This window comes from Heptranchias perlo, unplaced genomic scaffold (genome assembly GCF_035084215.1).
Source record: "Heptranchias perlo isolate sHepPer1 unplaced genomic scaffold, sHepPer1.hap1 HAP1_SCAFFOLD_73, whole genome shotgun sequence".
NCBI lineage: Eukaryota > Metazoa > Chordata > Chondrichthyes > Hexanchiformes > Hexanchidae > Heptranchias > Heptranchias perlo.
In genome coordinates, this window is record NW_027139761.1 from 1,737,612 (window position 1) to 1,754,966 (window position 17,355).

At 42.3% G+C, this 17,355-nt stretch overlaps 1 long non-coding RNA gene across 1 annotated transcript; it reads right to left on the reverse strand.

Annotated features, from left to right (window-relative positions):
* Positions 1 to 6,938: 6,938 nt before the first annotated feature.
* Positions 6,939 to 12,911, reverse strand: LOC137318790 (uncharacterized). Its single transcript, XR_010961984.1, has 4 exons — positions 12,872 to 12,911; positions 11,332 to 11,421; positions 10,407 to 10,532; positions 6,939 to 8,579 (listed from the first exon to the last, which is right to left on the reverse strand). It is a non-coding gene; the product is annotated as an uncharacterized lncRNA (long non-coding RNA).
* Positions 12,912 to 17,355: the final 4,444 nt, after the last annotated feature.

The following is a 17,355-nucleotide window of genomic DNA, read 5'->3' on the forward strand; positions in this document are numbered from 1 at the left end:
TGCATGTGCATAATCAAATTATGATTTCCTAAGTGCCCTGTTACTACGTCCCTATTGATAGATTCTACCATTTTCCCTACTACTATTGTCAGGCTAACTGGCCTGTTTTCTCTCTCCCTCCTTTCTTGAATAGCGGGGTTACATTTGCTACCTTCCAATCCACGGAAACCTTTCTAGAATCCAAGGAATTCTAGAAGATCAAAATCAATGCATCCACTATCTCTGCAGCCACCTCTTTTAAAACCCTATGATGTTGGCAATCAGGCCCGGGAGATTTGGCGGCTTTTAGACCCATTAATGTTTACAGTACTTTTTCATTACTAATCTTAAATACTTTAAGTTCCTCACTCTCATTAGAAGGTAGATTCCCCACTATTTCCGATACGTTCTTTGTGTCTTCTACTTTGAAGAAATATGCAATATATTTGTTAAACGTCTCTGCCATTTCTTTATTCCCCGTTATAATTTCTCCTGTCTCTGTCTCCAAGGGACCCATGTTTCCTTTCGTGAATCTGTTAGAAACAAAGAGACATAGAAAGAAGGAGCAGGAGTAAGCAATTCGGCCCTTCGAGCCTGCTCCATCATTCAATATAATCATGGCTGATCTTCTATCTCAATACTATATTCCCGCTCTCTTCCCATACCCCTTAATACTTTTTGAGTCTAGAAATCTATCGAGTTCCTTCTTAAACATATTCAGTGACTTGACCTCCACAGCCTTCTGTGGTAGGGAATTCCACAGGTTCAACTCCCTCTGAGTGAAGAAATTTCTCCCCATCTCAGTCCTAAATAGCCTCCCCCGTATCCTGAGACTGTGACCCCTCGTTCTGGACCACCCCAGCCAGAGGAAACATTCTCCCTGCATCCAGTCTGTCTCGCCCTATCAGAATTTTATATGTTTCAATGAGATCCCCTCTCATTCTTCTGAACTGCAATCAATACAAGCCAAGTCGACACAATCTCTCCTCATACGACAGTCCTGACATCCCAGGAAACAGTCTGGTGAACCTTCGCTGCACTCCCTCTATGGCAAGTATATGCTCTCTCAGCTTAGGAGACGAAAACTGCAGACAATATCCAAGGCCCTGTATAACTGCAGTGAGACATCCTTGCTTCTTTACTCAAATCCTCTTGCAATGAAGGCCAACATACCATTTGCCTTCATAACTGCTTGCTGCACCTGCATGTTTGCTTTCAGTGGCTGATGTACAAGGATAACCAGATCCCTTTGTACATCAACATTTCCCAATCTATCACCATTTAAATTATACTCTGCCTTTCTGTTTTCCTTCCGAAGTGGACAACTTCACATTTATCTACATTATACTGCATCTGCCATGTATTTGCCCACTGACTCAACTTGTCTAATTTGCCTTGAAGCCTCTTTGCATCGTCCTCATAACTCACGATCCCACGTACTTTTGTGTCGTTAGCAAACTTGGAAATTTAACATTTGGTTCTCTCTTCCAAATCATCGGTATATGTTGTGAATAGCTGGGGCCCAAGCACTGATCCCTGCGGTACCCCACTTACCACTGCCTGCCACCCGGAAAAAGATCAATTTATTCCAACTCTATGTTAGCTATCTGTTAACCAATTTTCAATTCATGCCAGTATATTACCTCCAATCCCATGTGCTTTAACTTTGCACACTAACATCTAATGTGGGACTTTATCAAAGGCCTTCTGAAAATCCAAATACACCACATCCACTGATTTTCCCTAATCTATTCGAACAGTTACATCCTCAGAAAATTCCAGTAGGTTTGTCAAACATTATTCCCCTTTCATAAATCCATGCTGACTTTGTTTAATCCCTTTTCTAAGTGTCCTGTTATCACGTCCTTTATTATAGACTCCAGCATTTTCCCTAATACTGATGTTAGGCTAACCGGTTTGTAGTTCCCTGTTTTCTCTCTCCCTCCTTTTTTAAAAAAGTGGGGTTACATTTGCCACCCTCCAATCTGCAGGAACTGTTCCATAATCTATAGAATTTTGGAAGAAAACAACTAATGCATCCACTATTTGCATGGCTACGTTTTAGTACTCTTGGAAGCAGATTTTCAGGTCCTGGGGATTTATTCGCTTTCAGTCCCATTAATTTATCCAGCACTATTTTTTATTAATACTATTTTCCTTTAATTGCTCCTTCTCACTAGTCCATTGGTTCCCTAGCATTTCTGGGAATTTTTTTGTGTCCTCTTCCATGAAGACAGAACCAAAATATTTGTTTAATTGCTCTGCCATTTCCCTGGTCTACATTATTAATTCTCCCGTTTCTGACTGTAAGGGACCTACATTTGTCTTCACTAATCTTTTTCTTTTTACATATTTGTAGAAATTTTTACATTCCACTTTTATATTCGTTGCAAGTTTGCGCTCATACTCTATTTTGCCTCTCTTAATAAATCTCTTGGTCCTTTATTGCTTTATTCTAAACAATTCCCAAACCTCAGCCTTGCTCCTTTTTCTGGCAACTTTATATGACTCCTCTTTGGATGTAATACTATCCTTAGTTTCTTTTGTTAGCCATGGTTGGGCCTCATTTCCTTTTGTGTTTTTGCGACAGAAAGGAAAGTATAATTCTTGCAATTCATGCATTCATTCCTTAAATGTTAGCCATTGCCTATCCACTGTCATGCCTTTTAATGAAGCTTCCCAATCTATCATAGTCAACTCACTCCTCATACCTTCGTACTTTCTTTTGTTCAGATTTAGCACCTTAGTTTCAGAATGGACTACTTCATTTCCATCTTAATGAAGAATTCTATCATGTTAGAATCATTCTTCCCTTAAGGACCCCGCACAACAAGATTATTAATGAACCCTTTCTCATTGCACAATACCCAATCAAGGATAGCCTGTTCCCTGGTTGGTTCCTTAACGTACTGGTCTAAAAAGCATCTCGTACACACTCCAGGGATTCATCCTCCACAGTATTATTGCTAATTTGGTTTGGCCAGTCCATATGCAGATTAAAGTCAACCATGATTACTGCATCATACTGCAGTGCTATTTATAGGATAAAGTCACCTCCTGCTGGCGTTTACACCATCATGCAGCAGTGATATTTATTGGATAACGTCACCGCACTTTAGGAAGTATGTAAACGCCTTACAGAGGGGTGTAGAAGAGATTTACTCGAACGATTCAAGGGGCGAGGGACTTAAATGACGTAAATAGCCTGGAGGAGCTGGGGTTGTTCTCCGTGGAACAGAGACGGTTGCGAAGAGATTTGATAGAGACATTCAAAATCATGAAGGGTCTAGACAGAGTAGATGGAGAGAAACTGTTTCCATTGGAGGAAGAGTCAAGGACCAGAGGACATGGGTTTAAGGTGTTTTGCAAAAGATACATGAGGAAAAACTTTTCAACACAGCGAGTGATTAGGATCTGGAATGCACTGCCCGAGGGGGTGGTGGAGGCAGATTCGATCATGGCCTTCAAAATGGAACTGGATAAGTACTTGAAAGGAAAAATGTTGCATGGCTACGGGAATAGGGTGGGGGAGAGGGACTTTCTTGATTCGTCTTGCATAGAGCCAGCGCGACTCGATTACCCGAATTGCCTCCTTCCGTGCTGTAACCTTTCAATGATTCTATGATTCTAATATCACGAGTATATGAGGGAGTACACACCAGCAGGGTGTGACATCATTCGATGAATATCACTGTTGTATAATGGTGTACACACCAGCAGAGGGTGACATTATTCTATAAATATCACTGCTGTAAGATGGAGGGCACACCAGCAGGGGGTGATATTTTTCTATGAATATTACTGCTCCATGATGGAGTACACACCAGCAGGGGGTGACATTATTATCTGAGTATCACTGCTGTGTGTTGCAGTACACATCAGCGGGGGGTGAGACATTATTCTATGAATATCACTTCTCTATGATGGAGTACACACCAGCAGGAGATGACATTATTCGATAGATCTCATTGCTGCAAGATGGAGTACACTGCGGCAGGATGTGACGTAATTCTATAAATATCGCTGCTGTATGATACAATACACACTGGAAGGATGAGACGTTAATCAATTAATATCACTGCAGTATGATGCAGAAAACACCAGCAGGATGTGACATTATTCTGTCAATAAAGGGGGCAGTAGCAACATGGATACAGAATTGGTTAAGGGACAGGAAACAGAGAGTAGTGGTGAACGGTTGTTTTTCGGACTAGAGGGGAGTGTACAGTGGTGTTCCCCAGTTGTCGGTGCTGGAACCATTGCTTTTCTTGATATATATTAATGACTTGGACTTGGTGTACAGGACACAATTTCAAAATTTGCAAATGACACAAAACGTGGAAGGATTGTAAGCAGTCTGGAGGATAGTGATCGAATTCAAAAGGATATAGACAGCCGGTGGCATGGGCGGACACGTGGCAGATGAAATTTAACCCAGAAAAATGCGAAGTGATACATGTCGGTAGCAAGAAGGAGGAGAGGCCATATAAACTAGAGGGCACAATTCAAAAATGGGTACAAAAACAGAGAGATCTGGGGGAATAAGTGCACAAATCGTTGAAGGTGGCAGGGCAGGTTGAGAAAGTGGTTAAAAAAGCATATGGGATCCTGAGACTTATAAATAGAGGCATAGAGTACAAAAGTATGGAAGTCATGAGGAAACTTTATAAAACACTGTTTCGGCCACAACTTGACTATTGTGTCCAACTCAGGGCACCACACTTCAGGAAAGATGTGAAGGGCTCAGAGTGGGTGCAGAAGAGATTTACGAGAATGATTCTAAGTTTGAGGGATTATAGTTACGTGGATAGACTGGAGAAGCTGGGGTTGTTCTCCTTGGAACAGAGATGGTTGCGAAGAGATTTGATAGAGGTATTCAAAATCATGAAGAGTCTAAGCAGAGTAGATAGAGAGAAACGTTCCTATTGGCGGAAGGGATAAGAACCGGAGGACATAGATTTAAGGTGATTGGAAAAGAAACAAAGGTGACATGAGGTAAAACTTTTTGACACAGCGAGTGGTTAGAATCTGGAATGCACTGCCCGAGAGGGTGGTGGAGGCAGATTCAATCATGGCCTTCAAAATGGAACTGGATAAGTACTTGCAAGGAAAAATGTTGCATGGCCGCGAGGATAGGGCAGGGAGTCGGACGAGCTTGATTGCTCATCCATAGCGCTGGCGCGGACTCGATGGGCCAAATGACCTCCTTCCGTGATGTGACCTTTCTATGATTCTATGAAACTAATAACAGTGCTGTATAATGGGGAACACACCAGCAGGAGGTGACATTATTAAAAAATATCACTGCTGTATGAAGCAATACACAACTGCAGGGGGTGACATTATTCTGTAAATATCACTGCTGTATTTTGGAGTACACAACAGCAGGAGGTGACATTATTCTATAAATATCATTACTGTATTTTGGAGTACACAACAGCAGGAGGTTACATTATTCTATAAATATCATTGCTGTATGATGGAGTACACACCAGCAGGAGGTGACATTATTCTAGAAATATCATTGCTGTATGATGGAGTACACACCAGCAGGAGGTGACGTTATACTAGAAATATCTCTGCTGTGTGATGGAGTACATACCTGCAGGAGGTGACATTATTCTATAAATATCACTGCTGTACGATGGAGCACACACCAGCAGGAGGTGACAATATTCTATAAATATCACTGCTGTATGATGGAGTACACACCAGCAGGAGGTGACAATATTCTATAAATATCACTGCTGTATGATGGAGTACACTCCAGCAGGAGGTGACATTATTCTATAAATATCACTGCTGTATGATGGAGTACACTCCAGCAGGAGGTGACATTATATTATAAATATCTCTGCTGTGTGATGGAGTAAACACCAGCAGGGGCTGATATTATATTATAAATATAACTGCTGTATGATGAAGTACACACCAGCAGGACGTGACATCATTCTATAAATATCACTGCTGTATGATGGAGTACACACCAGCAGGAGGTGACATCATTCTATAAATATCACTGCTGTATGATGGAGTACACACCAGCAGGAGGTGACATCATTCTATCAATATCATTGCTGTATGATGGATTACACACTAGCAGAAGGTGACATTGTTCTCTCAATATCCCTGCTGTATGATGGAGTACACACCAGCAGGAGGTGACATTATTCTCTCAATATCCCTGCTGTATGATGCAGTCCCCATCCCGGTCCCAGATCTACATCCTCACCCAGAGCTCGGATCAGCCTCGACATCCCACTCGTACCTTTCACATGATCCTCATCTCCCACCCGAACTCTTACATTATGTCTGTCCATTGACTTTATGCCAGTTAGAAATTTAACAGAAATCAAGGGCAGGAGCAGATGTTTAATGAACACTGGATTTTGCTGAACAGCATTTAATCTTTGAATTATCGGTAACTGTTTTCCTTAAACCCCACACTCGGCCGCAGGAATAACTTGTGTGAGATGGGGATTCGACTGACACAAACAGGCTGATTTTTTCTGTGACGTCCTGATGGACTTTTTCCAAAAAGCAGAATCCAAATTGAGTTATATTTCATTTTGAAACCGATGTCCCTCGTTGGTTCCATGAGGCTTTCAGAGAAACTGGAATATTTGTGTGTTGGTGATTCTGTTGGAACCGCAATAGTCTGATTAAAAATGTAACTAAAACGGATGATGCCGATACTAAAGCAATGGTGAGGACAGCAATTTTACTTAATAATAGCAAAGCACCGCAGTTCTCAGTCTGTTACATCAGATATTTTTAATATTCTTCATTAACAACATTTGAGTAAAAACAGCGACATAAAACGATACAAAGTTCATCAGCTGATAAAACAATTCAATTCAAAATACATTTTCCGCAGAATTACATCAGTTAAAAAAATTCCCCATCTTTATTTATAGAAGAAATACATTATATCTATTTATTTTACAGCAATAACTTGCTTTTTAAATGGCACCTTTAAGGTAGAAAAAAATCCCAAGGCGCTTCAAAGAGAATGTGAAATAAAGGCAACACAGAGTGAAGGAGAGGGAAGAGGAGGCATGAGACGCAGCTTGATCAAAGAGCCGGGTGTAACTCGGGCCGAGGGAAATTGATCCTCGGGGGAGTGGAGCGGGGTGATTCTAGAATATGGGAGCTCGCCGGCTGAAGGCCGAGGCGCTGATGGCAGATTGGACGGAGGGAGAGTTAGAAGAGATCCGAGTCAGAGGGCGGGGAAAATTGGGTGTCTGGGGTTGTCAGGCTGGAGGAGGTAACAGAGAAGAAGGTGATAAACCTGTTAAAAATAAAAGGGACCCTTCCCTTATTGAACAGAGATATAAAGTAAAAAGCAAAGAAGTTATGGTAAACTTTTATAAATCACAGGTGAGGCCCTAGCTGGAGTATTGTGTCTCATTCTGGGCACCACATTTTAGGAAGGATGTGGAGGCCTTGGAGAGGGTGCAGAGGAGATTTACTGGAATGGTACAGGGGATGAGGGAATTCAGTTATGTGGAGAGACTGGGGAAGCTGGGATTGTTCTCCTTGGAACAAAGAAAGTTAAGGGGAGATTTGATAGAGGTCCTCAGAATAGTTAGGGGTTTGATAGGGAGTAAATCCGGATAAACCGTTTCCACTGGCAGGAGAGTCGGTAACCAAAGGGCACACACTTAAGATAATTATCAACAGAACCAGAGAGGAGATGAGGAGACATGTTTTATTTACACAGGGAGTTGTTACTGGCCTGGACCGCTCTGCCTGAAAGGGTGGTGGAAGCAGATTCAATAGTAGCTTTTAAAAGGGAATTGCATGTATTGGAGTGATTCGGTTGGCTGCATTCTCGCCTCTGAGTTAGAAGATTGTGGGTTCATTCCCACTCCAGAGAATTGAGCACAATATCTAGGCTGACACTCCCAGATCAGTCCGGAGGGAATGCTGCACTGCCAGAGGTGCGGTCCTTTTTAATGAGATGTTGAACCGATGCCCCATCTGCCCTCTCGGGTGGACGTGAAAGATCTCATCGCACTTTTTCGAAGAAGAGCAGGGGAGTTATCCCTGGTGTCCTGGCCAATATTTATCCCTCAATCCACATCACGAAAACAGATCATCTGATATTATCACATTACTGTTTGTGGGATCTTGCTGTGCACATATTGGCTGCCGCACTTCCTATATTACAACATTGACTCCAATTCAGAAGTATTTCATTGGTTGTAAAGTGCTTTGGGGCGTCCGGAGGTTGAGTAAGGCGCTATATAAATGCAAGTCTTTTTTTCTTTTTGTATATTTGAAAAGGAAACAATTGCAGGGCAATGGGGAAAGAGCGGGGGATTGGGACTAATTGGACAGCTCTTTCAAAGAGTCGGCACAGGCACGATGGGCCGAATGGCCTCCTTCTGCGCTATCAGATTCTATAGATTGAGAAGGCAAATTTCATGGAGGGATTTTAGCAGAAAATAAAGCTGTCTTAGCAACGAACATGAGATAATATGTAAAATACCCACGGCTGTGGAGACAGTCAGTCGAGATTCGTCCATGATCGAGCCGAATACTTTAGGACTTCCGGTGATGAATTCACATCCGGTTGGAATATTTCAACCAAAATTCTGCCACGAAACAAAAGAAAACATGTTGGTAAATGAAGTTAATTAACTCATTCCCACTCTGTAAATTGACTAAATACAGACAGTGACGATCAGGCTTTATTTTAAACTGATGTGTCTCACATTCTCTGGGACATTTGCAATTTATGAATTTAAGACAATTTTAGACAGTTGATAACTTTTATGAAATTGAAACTCAAATTGTCCGCATAAAGAGGCAATGGGACAGAAGACTGAGGAAATCTTTCCAATTGTGGATGGCCGGTCAGGAGCTCTCACCTCACTGTTAAAAACTGTCCACTAATAAAGTCAAATCAATCTGGGTTATGGCCGGGGCCGACCGTGCCCGGGTTTCTTTCCCGCATTTCTTTTGAAAGGAAATTCTCCTGCTTGTTTATGAATCCCTCCAATGTCCGGACCATCCACCTCTGCAACTTGCTCTACCACAGACACCAACACACGCCCTCCACGTCTCTGACGATGGTCTGTTGTGAATCACCCCACTCCACTCCCCCCACTATCAATGTTGACCTTTCGCAAATCACCCATTTGCATTCAGTATTTAATTAATTCTCGGGATGTGGGATGACGCTGGCAAGGCCGGCGTTTATTGCCCATCCCTAGTTGTCCTGAGAAGATGGCGGTGGGCCTTTGTATTTCTCCACCTGAATGCACAGATCTCACTCTCCTCACTCCTAGGCATCAAGCTCCATGTTGGAGCACGTCCTCGGTCTGGACCCCAAGTGTTTCCCAGATTCCATGCAACATTTCCAAACCCCACCCTTTGAAAGCACCTGAGAGCGCTGTAGAAGTGGACATTGACGCTTCTGTTGGCAGGACATGGACACCATTGTGTGCATCAGTGATGGTATCAGCTGCTCACTCATCACATGTAATACGGTTGACAGTCAGAGCCTTTATTCGGCCTCAAAAACCTTACATAACTGCAACCTCAACAGAACCCTGCCATTGCCCCAGTCTGGTGTTTTCTTATTCCCACACTCATCCTTCAGTAAAGTTGTCAGTTTCGTGCCAATTGAAGCTGAATTTTGCTGTGGACCAGTGCTCACTGGGTTGTATCTGGAACTGGGACTGATATTGTCTGAACTCACTTACAGCTCGCACGAGGGGACGCTTCCATTACACTATTCAGGGCTGAACTTTAACCCGGACGTGAAATGTTACTGTCAATCCCTCACGACCACCGACCACCCTTTTGTTTCCAAATGAAGAACCTTCTGAACATTGCGCTGTTTGTTGAGCGAGTCCGGTGACCTGGCCTCAGCCAATCTTCTTGGCAACAATATGCAGCTGTTGAAGTCCCTCTGACCGAATTTTGTCTTCTGACCCCTCGGGTCAGTGCCTTTTGCTCCATTGTCTCAGTGTAAGAATTGAGTCTATATTATTCTTTTGATTTGTTTGGAAAATCCTTCTGTCAAACTGGAGAAGTAGAGAGATAGAGAAATAGATGTAGAAAGATGGAAAGAGAGAAATATGGAGGGAGAGAGATGAAGAGTGAGATTGAGAGAGACGACGATAGAGAGATAGAAATGATGATAGAGAGCGACATATATATAACTGGATAAATAGACAGACAGAGTCAGACAGAGATACAGAGCAAGAGACAGAGAGAGGGAGAGAAAGAGGGAGGGGATACAGAGACTGAGATTGCTGCATGTGGAAAGCCAGAAAGATAATTTGCACTTTCCTCCCCAACTTTTTTAATAATAGAATATTTCTGGTCAGGGATCTGTCAATAAACAGACTAATGGACTCTCGGTCGATTACTGAGAACTAACTATCTGGGCCGTTCTACTGAATTGAACTCACAGTCTGTGGCGGGGTGGTCCGCGGTCCTTCTGAGTGTGAGACGGAAGCTTCTGTCCAGCAAGGAGTCACAATGCGTGCTGCTCGGGGTCGCGCCCTCAACATCGGCACAACTCCCCCGAACTGGTGCTGGAAGGAAACGATTGTTGGGAATCAGAGAAGGAGATTTAAAACGTACTTCAGAGAAAAACACAAACCCCTTTTTACACAATCATCAAACTACAGGAAGCAGTTTGGGACCATCGACAATATGGAATAATCCTCAGTCCTAGAAAAGAGAAAGCAAAGGGGTGATATATAGAATGGTTACAAAACAGGAGGCCATTCGGCCCATCGAGCCCGTGCAAGTTAAAGCCTTTGGGGATGCTGGGAATTGAACGCGGGACCTCACACATGCAATGCTATATCCCCACTGATCGAGGTATTTAAGATTATAAAAGGCTTTGACAGGGGAGAAGTAGAGAAAAGATTTCCACTTGTGGGAGAGACAAAAACTGGAGATCATAAATATAAAATAGTGGCTAGTAAATCCAATAAGGATTTCAGGAGAAACCTTTTCACCAACATGTAACCGTAGGCGTTAATTATTGCCGCAGGTATTGGCGAAAAAATTGAAATTGCTTTCTCCGCTATTTTAACATTGAGTTTGATTTATTTCTTTAAACTGGACTTATTTCGTTGTCACGATAGCAGGTAATTGAGTGTGGTATGACAGGGTTAAGTGTTCGTCGGTTTAATCACCAACAACAATTTTCGGGCTTTTTAGGGCAACAGGCATGAGTCATCCAATGGGAACTTTCAACGCAAATTGTAAAACAATTGTACGAATGGCGATTAATGATTGGCATTGGGCTGGTGCAATTGTACAGAAATGTGTTTACAAATAAAGGAATGAGTCGGCAGCCTCCGAGCCCAGGGGTTAACTTACCAGGACCCTCTGCGCTGGGGGTCTGATCATTCAATGGGCCAGAATCAGTGTCATCGTAATCCTGTTTACTGAGGCGCTCTCTGGTCCAATCTATAAAAGGAAATGTTCATTTTAGCGGAGAACAGCGGTGGAGCCGCAAGGCGGTCTTTTCCAGACCATTTAAACAGAGTTTTCCTAAAGTAATGACGCACACGTCCTGACAAGTATTCAAGGGAACCCATCGGGTGGAGCTCCTGGATTCCTGATTGACATCACGGCCATTATTACAATCTGATGGCAAAACAATCACCATCACCGGTTGAGGGATCTGGGTGCGTGAGAAACTGCTTTAGTTATTCCTGGCTCTTTGTCACCCTGTGTGTATCATTTTGTCGATGTTTCAAGCAGTGGCTGGTGCTTAATTATCAAATTCACAAAATATTACACAGAAGCTGAGAAATTACACACCGAACATAATATTTACAAAATATTACACAGAATCTGAGTAACTAAACACCGAACATAATATTTACAAAATATTACACAGAATCTGAGTAATTAAACACGGAACATAATATTTACAAAATATTACACGGAATCTGAGTAATTACACACCGATCATAATATTTACAAAATATTACACAAAATCTGATTAATAAGGTATCGAATTTCATTCACAAAATATTACACAGATATGAGTAATTACACACCGAATGTCATATTTATAAGATAATACACAGATCTAAGTATTTACAAACCAAATGTCACTAACAAAATATTACTCAGATCTTAGTATATAATGAGCAAGTTGATAATGTGGTTAAGAAAGCATATGGGATACTTGGCTTTGTAAATAGAGGTATCGTATAAAAAATAAGGAAGTCATGTTAAACCTTTACAAATCACTGGTTAGGCCTCAGCTGGGGTATTGTGTACAAATCTGGGCACCACAGTTTAGGAAGGATGTAAAGCCTTGGTGAGGATACAGAGCAGGTTTATCAGGATGATATCAGGGATGAGGGACTTCAGATTTGTGAAGAGATTGGAGAAGCTGGGATTGTTTTCCTTGGAGCAGAGAAGGTTCAGGGGAGAACTAATAAAGATATTCAAAATTATGAGGGGGTTTGATCGAGCCAGTCCGGAGAAACTGTTTCTTTTGGCAAGTGGGTCGGTAAACAGAGGTCACAGATTTAAAATAATTGGCAAAAGAACTAGAGAGGAAATGAGGAGAAATTGTTTCTCTCAGATCTGGAACGCACTACCTGAAAGGGCGGTGGAATCAGATTCCATAGGAACTTTTAAAGGCAATTCGGTATGTACTTGAAGGGGACTAATTCACAGCGTTATGGGAAAAAGCTGGGGTGTGGGACTAAATTGGACAGCTCTTTAAAAGAGCCGGTACAGGCACGACGGGCCGGATGGTCTCCTTCTGTGTTGTAAAATTCTATGATCTGAGTAATTACACAACGAAAGGACATTTACAAAATATTACACAGATCTGAGTAATTAGATGCGGAATGTAACAGTCACAAACTATTACACAGTTCTGGGTATTACATACCTTCAGGATTCTGCGAGTTCTGGTCGGTTTGATGTAAACTTGTACTGGTATAATATTCCAGATCAATCTCCCCGCTATTAGATCGATAAACTGTCAAAACAAATGAGAACGGTGAAGAACATTGAATGTAAATTAAGGCTGTTAAATTCTTTCAAATACACAAACGCTGTCATACAGAAATCTTGTCAACTGTTCAGATTGCCAGCAAATACCATCATTAGTTAGTATGATACCAGAATACAAAGACAAAAATACATTTACAGTCTTCACACCTCAGAGCCTTTGTAATAAGTGTGATCATATTAATTGTATGGACTCTTAAACCGCAGTGTTCTCAGTGATCCCACCTGTGGGAGCAACACGGAGCATCATTGACCTCTGCGGCAAGGAGAGTGTGATAAACTGTACAGTGACTGCTCAGAGTACATCGACACAATCTTCTGAATGAGAGTAGGGAAAAACACTCAAAAAAAAGCTTCAGAATTAGAAACTAGGAGGACTGGGAAAAGACAGGAAAGGGAGAAATATAGAAATCCCATCAAACATGAAGCTGACAACAGTTAATAATCTGAACAATCAGACAGCACCATGTTCACCGTGAAAGGAGGTGTCCTGTGAACAGGGCCGAATATCACGGGACTGGTCCCAAATACATTCAATGCAGCGGAGTTTTATTGGGGGGAAGCGACACCTGGACAGATAGAACATGTCATGGGCTGGGACTCACGCGATCCTCTTCCAGCTGTAATGTCATCGATTTCTTGATAAATTGGTTCATCCGGTCTGGAAATCGTATAACTGAAGCTGCGCTTTTTCACTGTTTAGGAGTAAAACAGATATATTTAATTCATTAGATTCCTGACTCCTCCCTACTGCTATCTCCTAGGAACAGAACAAAATCCACCGAATAAACGACCCCTGTCTTGTTACATTCAAAACCCCCAAAAGAGAATGAATTTTCAAGTGTGAGAAGGTGACTGATTCACAACTGGGATCGAGCATTATAGCGAGCAATTTACAGCCCCTTAACACACACAGAAAACTGCTGATCACCGAGGGTCAAAGATTAAAGGTACCTCTTCTTGACGACTGTCTCTGTTGTTGTACAGTCAGTGCAATCAGCACAAAAACCAACAGGGTTCCCAGGATGATGGAAACGGCAACGGGCGTGGATATTATTACCCCCGGGATTAGCACATCTGTAACTAAAACAGACACGAGGAAAATAAACAAACCAAAGCAGCGATTTCTCCATTGACACGACTCAAATCTAACTAAGGTCAAGAGTTAATGCTGGATTTTTAGTGAAGGAGCAGAAAACTATCGCAGTAAAGAGGAACTTTGAGATAGGGTCAGAGCAGGAAGTTCTTATAACAAGGACAAGGATTGAAGAGGAGACAAACTGGCTGTGGGTCAGTTGATTTGTTGGATGTCATGATTGAAGGGACAGTAACTATAGTCAAAATTTAATGAATTTAAATTGGGATCAAGCATGAATGAAAGATAATAATATATATTTGTATTTATTGTTTGCCCTATCACTTCGAAACGTTTGAATACACTTGACACAATGAATCTCGACTTGAACTGCCGTGACTGTCGGCAGAGAGACAAACGATAGACGGAGTGACAGAGCAGGGCCAATGAGGAGTTTGATTAAGACAAACAGAGCGACTTATTGTGGGAACAGCGACAAGTCTGCTCCAATGAAACAACACTTCCAGAAAGGGGGGAAATTCCCCCACTTAAATTGAGGCTGTTTGTTGGAAGAGAATAAACTAGGGAACTGGTTTATTACAGGAGACAGGGGGAAGGGGATATGGTTCAATCATAGAATGTTTGAAACAACAAACAGTCTCATCTTATCAGTAAACAGAGTGACTACTGATCCGGATCAATCAATATTCTCAAATTAAAGAACAAAATAATTTCTACTGAAAAGTACATGTAGTTTTTTTGCAGTTTTCGGGGGAAAAGGCAAAGCCGAATATTCAATATCAGTTGAAAGGAAATCAGCATTTTACACTCTCGCTTTTAAAATAGATAACAAGAGATTTCATATGAAGCACGGAAATGAATAAATGAAGGCGTCCATTGACTGAATAAACATGTTCCTGCTCCTACCAGAACACATCACACTGGCGACTTTGTGAGCACAGACCCGCTGAGCCCATGTTGATGACCGACAGTCCCACAGGAAGAGTTCGCTTCCCTTGCACTGGACTCTGTTCAGCCATACAGGGCCCTCGCCTTTCCCATACACGGGCTCCCCGGAATCCGAAAGGGCGGAGCCGCAATCGAGCTGCCGGCACACCACACGGGCCTCTCGCCTATCCCAGGAATCGTCACACACCGTCCCCCATGTGTTATTGAACATGATCTCAACTCTTCCCGAACAGTTAGTCCTTCCTCCAACTAACCGTAATTGTTGTCCTGAATAAAGTAACAAATCAACAGGAAGTTCAGTTATTTTATGACTCATTAATGAAATCCCAAGTAAAGACCATATTATTTGAAAAGGAAACTACCTGGTAAATGGTCACTTGCGTGGTCAGGTGTCCCAGTAAAAGAATGGAAACTGTCGCTCCTCGTTAACGATTGATTTCTTGCAGTACAAGACACATGCGCCAATGATGCACTGTCATTAAGATATCCATGAATGGTACTTGCACTGAGTGAACACGGACTGTTACCTGAGCAAACCACACCGGCATCCTCTCTGTGCTTACAGTCATGCTGACCCCATGGTGTGGAGAGACATTGCCATAAGAAGGACTCGTCTGAACGGCATTCAACGTTATCCAGCCAAATGGGCCCAGTGCCTTCTCCAAAATGGGCTGTTCTCATGGGCTAAGTATCTGTTCAGCCAACATCAACGCATTGAACGTATGCTTCTATTCATGGTTCTCCTCCCAAATGCCTTCCCCAAATTCATACTAAATTAATTCTGCCACATATTTGACCATTCTGCAAACGTGTTTGTGTCCGCCTGAAACATTTTACTGTTAACCAGATCCCTTACTGTTTTATCGTCAGCCAATCTCAGTATTGTGCTCCCTTTTTCCAAGTCCAAATCATCCATGTAGCAGAAATAAAAGTGGAGCATTAATGAACTCGCGGAGTACGACTTCCAAATCTTCTCCAATCCAAGCAATGCCCACACACTCCAACACTTAGCTTCTTGTCCGAAAACCACCTTTCTACCAATGCTGCTTCATCTCCATTTATACCATACATAGAAACATTGAAAATTTACGGCGCACAAGAAGGCGATTTGGCCCATCGTGTCTGTGCCGGTCGAAATAGAACTACCCAGCCCAATCCGATTTTCCAACACTTGGTCCGTAGCCTTGTAGGATACGGCACTTCAAGAAGATATCAAAGTGCCATTTAAGTATGTTGAGGGTTTCTATACAGTCCGAGCATAACCTCCCTGTTCTTGTATTGTATACCTCGGCCAATAACGGAAAGTATCCCGTCTGCATTTTTAACCACCTTGCCTACCTGTCCTGCTACCTTCAGCGATCTGTCGACATGCATTCCAAGGTCCCGCTTTTTTCTCTACACCTCTCAGTATCATTCCATTTATTGTGTAATCCTTTGCCTTGTTTGACCTCCTCAAATGCATTAACTCTCACTTCTCCGGATTGAATTCCATTTGCCACTTTCTGCCCACCTGACCAGTGCATTGATATCTTCCTGCGGTCTGCAGCTGTCCTCAATATCAAACACATGCCATTTTTTGTATCATCTGCAAACTTCTTAATCATGCCCTCTACATTTAAGTATAAATCATTAATATATACCACAAAAAGCAAGGGACTTGGTACTGAGCCCTGCGGAACCCCACTGGAAACAGCCTTCGATTCAGAAAAACGCCCGTCAACCATTACCCTTTGCTTCCTGCCACTGAGCCAATTCTGGATCCAATTTGCCACTTTTCCTCGGATCTCATGGGCTTTTACTTTTCTGACCAGTCTGCCTTGTGGGACCTTGTCAAAGGCCGTGCTAAAATCCATGCAGACTGCAGCAAATGCATGACCCTCATCGACCTTCCCTGTTACCGCGTCAAAAAAATCAACCAATTTAGTCAGACACCACCTTCCCTTAACAAATCCATGCTGACTGTCCTTGATTAACCCGTGCCTTTCTAAATGATGGTTTATACTGTCCCTCAGAATTTATGCCAATAATTTGCTTACCGCTGAGATTGGACTGACTAGCCTGTAATTACTCGGTCTATCCTTTTCTCTCTTTTTAAACAACGGTACAACATTAGCAGTCCTTCAATCCTCCGGCCAGGAAGGGGATTGGAAAATGATGGTCAGAGCCTCTGCTATTTCCTCCCTTGCTTCTCTTAACAGAATCTGATACATTTCATCTGGGCCTGGCAATTTATCTACTTTCAAAGATGCTAAGCCCCTTAATACTTCCTCTCCAACTATGTTTGTCGCATCCAGTATTTCACACTCTTACTCCTTAAC